This window comes from Astyanax mexicanus, chromosome 11 (genome assembly GCF_023375975.1).
Source record: "Astyanax mexicanus isolate ESR-SI-001 chromosome 11, AstMex3_surface, whole genome shotgun sequence".
NCBI classification, from domain to species: Eukaryota; Metazoa; Chordata; class Actinopteri; order Characiformes; family Acestrorhamphidae; genus Astyanax; species Astyanax mexicanus.
This window is the reverse complement of record NC_064418.1, coordinates 50,224,458-50,230,457: the sequence shown is the minus strand read 5'-3', so window position 1 is coordinate 50,230,457 and position 6,000 is coordinate 50,224,458. Positions and strand designations below refer to the sequence as shown.

The 6,000-nt window shown below is 31.2% G+C and overlaps 1 protein-coding gene across 2 annotated transcripts in view; it reads left to right on the top strand.

Annotated features, from left to right (window-relative positions):
• Positions 1 to 612: 612 nt before the first annotated feature.
• Positions 613 to 6,000, top strand: part of itprid2 (ITPR interacting domain containing 2) — an 85,444-nt gene continuing 80,056 nt past the window's right edge. For both annotated transcript variants that reach the window (XM_049484837.1, XM_049484836.1), the window contains exon 1: positions 613 to 711. The gene's annotated coding sequence lies outside the window, so the exon portion shown is untranslated. The remainder of the gene's footprint in view (positions 712 to 6,000) is intronic.

The window sequence follows — 6,000 nt, the reverse complement described above, 5'->3', positions numbered from 1 at the left end:
CTTAAAATAATGTGATACTATCTGAAAATAATAACTATTTAAGACGTAAAATAATAGAACATCCTATCTACAGTTAACTTTTTGCACCAGGAGTAAAGCAGCACAAAAGCAGTGTGTAAGACTGGTGGAGGAGAACATGATGCCAAGATGCATAAAAAAAAAACTGTGATTAAAAACCAACCAGGATTATTCCACCAAATATTGATTATTTCTGAACTCTTAAAACTTTATGAATATGAATTTGTTTTCTTTGTATTATTTGAGGTCTGAAAGCTCTGCATCTTTTTTGTTATTTCAGTCATTTCTCATTTTCTGTAAATAAATGCTCTAAATGAGAATATTGTTATTTGTAATTTGGGAGAAATGTTGTCTGTAGTTTATAGAATAAAACAACAATGTTCATTTTACTCAAACATAAACCTATAAATAGCAAAATCAGAGAAACTGATTCAGAAACTGAAGTGCGACCTTCATTTTTTCCAGAACTTTATTTCTCAGTGTTTACCGCTTGAAGAAAAATGGGATTCCTTCAGCCAATCCCGGGCGGTGTGGGCGTGGCCTGTGAGAGGGCGGGTGTGGAATAGAGAGGCTTTTGATGGCTCTTATCTGCGGAAGAGGAAGAGGAGCTGCAGTTTGGTGAAGTTTGTGGAGTTTAGAGGATCTGCGCTCAGAGAGACTGAGATAAACTACAGATCCAGATCTGGAAACATGGTGAGATCCGGATTTACCCGATTTAACAAAAAACACCCTGATTTACTGCAGATCTGCTGCGGAGTTTTTACTGTGTGTTTCTGCTGTTTCTGATAACAGGCCGCCTCACCGCACTCTCTTCTGTTATGTTGTGTAATACTGACTTCTGTTGAGTTATGTTCCGTAAAACTGAGTTGTTTTGAGTTATGTTGAGTTATATTGTGTTTATATTGAGTGCTGTTTAGTTATGTTCTGTTGAGTTATGTTGAGTTTATATTGAGTTTGGTTTAGTTATGTTCTGTAAAACTCAGTTGTTTTGAGTTATATTGAGTTCTGTTTAGTTATGTTCTGAAATATTGAGTTATGTTGAGTTATATTGTGTTTATATTGAGTTTTGTTTAGTTATGTTCTGTAAAACTGAGTTGTTTTGAGTTATGTTGAGTTCTGTTTAGTTATGTTCTGAAATATTGAGTTATGTTGAGTTATATTGTGTTTATATTGAGTTTTGTTTAGTTATGTTCTGTAAAACTGAGTTGTTTTGAGTTATGTTGATTTATATTGAGTTTATATTGAGTTCGGTTTAGTTATGTTCTGCAAAACTGAGTTGTTTTGAGTTATGTTGAGTTCTGTTTAGTTATGTTCTGAAATATTGAGTTATGTTGAGTTATATTGTGTTTATATTGAGTTATTTTAAGTTATGTTCTGTAAAACTGAGTTGTTTTGAGTTATGTTGAGTTATATTGAGTTTATATTGAGTTCGGTTTAGTTATGTTCTGTAAAACTGAGTTGTTTTGAGTTATGTTGAGTTATATTGAGTTTATATTGAGTTCGGTTTAGTTATGTTCTATAAAACTCAGTTGTTTTGAGTTATGTTGAGTTATATTGAGTTTATATTGAGTTCGGTTTAGTTATGTTCTGTAAAACTGAGTTGTTTTGAGTTATGTTGAGTTATATTGAGTTTATATTGAGTTCAGTTTAGTTATGTTCTGTAAAACTGAGTTGTTTTGAGTTATGTTGAGTTCTGTTTAGTTATGTTCTGAAATATTGAGTTATGTTGAGTTATATTGTGTTTATATTGAGTTATTTTAAGTTATGTTCTGTAAAACTGAGTTGTTTTGAGTTATGTTGAGTTATATTGAGTTTATATTGAGTTCGGTTTAGTTATGTTCTGTAAAACTGAGTTGTTTTGAGTTATGTTGAGTTATATTGAGTTTATATTGAGTTCGGTTTAGTTATGTTCTATAAAACTCAGTTGTTTTGAGTTATGTTGAGTTATATTGAGTTTATATTGAGTTCGGTTTAGTTATGTTCTGTAAAACTGAGTTGTTTTGAGTTATGTTGAGTTATATTGAGTTTATATTGAGTTCAGTTTAGTTATGTTCTGTAAAACTGAGTTGTTTTGAGTTATGTTGAGTTCTGTTTAGTTATGTTCTGAAATATTGAGTTATGTTGAGTTATATTGTGTTTATATTGAGTTATTTTTAGTTATGTTCTGAAATATTGAGTTATGTTGAGTTATATTGTGTTTATATTGAGTTTTGTTTAGTTATGTTCTGTAAAACTGAGTTGTTTTGAGTTATGTTGAGTTATATTGAGTTTATATTGAGTTCGGTTTAGTTATGTTCTGTAAAACTGAGTTGTTTTGAGTTATTTTGAGTTCTGTGTAGTTATGTTGTGTAATATTGAGTTGTGTTGAGTTATATTGAGTAATTCAGCTTGTTTTGGGGTTTATATCAGTCTGGAGAAATACATTTAAAAGGATTTGTTAAAATCAGGAATAGAGAGGCATTGAGTTCAGAGCTGCTGCAGACTGTATACAACTAGTTGGTGCATGTGCTGAAAACAGAGCTGCCGCTGCCACTCTCTCTCTGCTGCTGCCACTCCCTCTCTCTCTCTCTCTCTCTGCTGCCATTCTCTCTGCTGCCACTCTTTCTCTCTCGGTTGCTTCTCTCTCTCTTTTTTTCTCTCTGCTGCCTCTCTTTCTGATGTTGCCACTCTTTCTCTCTCTGCTGCCACTCTTTCTCTCTCTGCTGCCACTCAGTGTTGCCACTCTCTCTCTGCTGCCACACTCTCTCTGCAACCTCTCAGTGCTGCCTATCGGTGTTGCCACCATTCTCTGCTGCCTCTCTCTCTCTCTCTCTCTCTCTCTCTCTCTATCTCTGCTGCCTTTTTCTGCTGCAATTCTTTGCTAACACCAACTGCTGCCACTCTCTGCTGCTGCCATACTCTGCTGCTACCATTCTCTGCTGCCCCTCTTTCTGCTGCCACCCTCTCTTTGCTGCCACTCTTTTCTGCTGTCTCTCTCTCTCTCTCTCTCTCTGCTGCCTCTCTCTCTCCTGTTACCCCTCAGTGCTGTCACTCTCTGGGTGGCAGTTGATTTTTAAAAGTTTTAATTCCCTAAATCTATTGCTGATGAGGGACGAGTGAAGGATCTGTAGCTATATTGAGTAGTTGTGTTATATACAGTATATACAGATATACAGTAGTCTCAGAGTTTATGACTTTTTATGATCATAACAGCTGTAAGAACTGATAAACAGTGTAACACTGGGGGCTGTAAAACTCTACAATAGGGAAGAGTATATTTATTATATAGTACAGTTCAAAAATATATGTTTGAAATGATGTGAAGAGCTTTTAAGAATTAGTTTTTCTGACCTCAATGTTGCCAGTTGTTGTTAAAATCAATTTTACACTGATGTTAATGAGCAAGGACTTTCTGATAATATAAAAGAGAGTGTTTTTAGGTATGTTTTGATTATTTGGAATATTTTAACATTTTTATATTCTATTATCATATTGTTGGCATGAATTATAGGAATACATATATTCATATGTGATATCAGAATTGTGTCAGTATCTAATGATTTGATAAATATTTAAAACTAATACTTGCCAATATATATATATAATATATACTGGTAAAGGATCAAGAGACTCTGGCCACACTTTTTTTTAAGATAAATTAAAGCAGGAGTCTTTAAGATTTTATCTTTTAAAATTAAAGTAGTAGTATTCCTGAGTTAGGAGAGCAATCAATATCAATTCTAAAAACATACATAAGCTTCTGTGAACATCACACCTCATTAAATCTAATAATTTAGAAAAATATATATACATAAAAAATATATATCATTGGAAATAAAGAGAGCTGGGAAGATAAAATAAGAGCACATTAGAATCCTCCCAAAAATCACAAAATGTATATCAGTAAATACTAAAATGTTATTGTGGCCGAGCTGATTAGGCTTTAAATTATATGGAATTTCTTTAAAAATAATTCATAAACTTAAAAAATATATACTTTATTTTGGTAAAACTGTGTTTTTTAGTTGTTTTAATAATATATCTAATTATTTTGGCAGTTTTTAGAGGAAAGTCTGTATAAAATGCTGTGTTATGGTGTGACTCCAGGTATAACTGAGGGTCTGTGTATTCATAATCCTCGTCAGGAGTTATATAGAGAGGATTATGGTTATATAGTGAGTTTTATGACTGTAATAATAATAATAAGAGCTGTTATATGTGCTGAATGAGGATGGAGTAGGTCAGGAGCAGTGTTGGGAAGAACAGCCCGGGGGATCAGCTGGATGTTTACTCTGTAGTGGAGCGTCTTGTTAAACTAGTTTTAGGAATAATCTGTTTAATTACATTTACTCTGCTCACGTACAGCTTTCACTGCTTTTAACCCATCAAAATGGGTTAAATTAACTCGATAAATCTCCATATACTTCTAATATATTAGTAATTCTCAATTATAACAATTTCATATTTTATTACTTTTTTATGTCAATCAGTTAAAAAATAATCAAATTAATCACAGCAATATTCTATAATTAATGATATAAGATAATCCTTTACTAGTCTTAAAGCAGAGATATAGCAATATAAACTGTAATAAATAATATAAAATGTGAAAAATCAAAGATCAGGAGGGTGAAAAATATATATAATAAATATATAAAGTAGTGTAGCAACAGTTTTAGTGTTGCATAAAAAAACTTTTAAACAAACTTTTAAGTAAATATAGTATATAAAATGACAATTACAACATATAGTACTATTATCACATTAATGGATTAATTTTATTGTGTCAAATTTGTTTATTATTTTATTGCGCACAGTTTGGAATAGCATGCCCTTATTCAGAAAGATAAATATTATTTTTTTTTTTTTTTTTTTTTTTTATTTATTGATTAATTTGTCCTAATTACAACAAGGCAAAGCCTGATAATTACTTTGGCACATTTAATACACAGAGCTCTTTTACATTACTCAAGCAGAAATAAAAGAATAAATGTAATAATAACTAAAACAGAAAAAAAAAATTGGAAATTGATAATAAATATAAAACCAGATTATAAATAGATCTAAAAGAGGGAAAAAAATATTTTAAAAAATTTACTCTTTTAGCTTCCCATTAAAACATAATACATAATCCAGTGCACAAGCTTATATTAAAAAAAAGCATTAGGACTGTAGTGAGAGATGCTTTTATTATTATTATTATTATTATTATTATTATTATTATTAAGCATTTATATATTTTTAAGCTGATTTAAAGCTGGATTGATCTGTGTGTGTGTGTGTGTGTGTGTGTGTGTTTATCTAAATCACAAGAGCAGTTGTGTGTTCCATGGTTGGGAATTTAATCAAGTCGAATAAAAAAAGTTTATTTAATTTGAATTATTGTTTTAATGTAATGTTTGATGTTTTGTAATTAGGGGGTGTATCAAAGGTCATCAGTAAATCATCATTAAAAAAAAAAAAAAAAAAAAAAAAAATCAGTAAATCATCAAAAATGTTATAATGATGGAACTGGCACTCATCGGGACCGCACCAGGAAAGGAAGAATAGGAGTTTCCACTGTTTTACAGGATCTCAGTTAGAATTATCAGAAAACACAATTTAACAATGTATTTAGGTTTGTTTAACACTGTTTTTAAGTTACTACACGATTCCTTATGTGTTCCTTTATAATCTGATAGATCACTTTACTATTACTTTACTATGTAGGAAAATAAAATAAATAATAATCTTTAATAAGATTTTGAGTGATAGTGTGTGTAAGTTAATTATGTTGGTTTAAGGGTAATGGTTATTTTCGGTGTGTTTTTAGGTTAATAGGGTTGTGTATATTTAGGTTAATGTGAGGTTTGGAGGCGTTTGAGAAAGGTGTGTGTGTGTGTATTAATCAGTATTTACACTTTAAGGACAGTAAATATATTAAAATTATATTTATAAAGTATCAGGAACGCCTGCAGGACGACCGAGTGCTGCTGAAGCTCCTGCTGTAACCTGAGCTCGTCT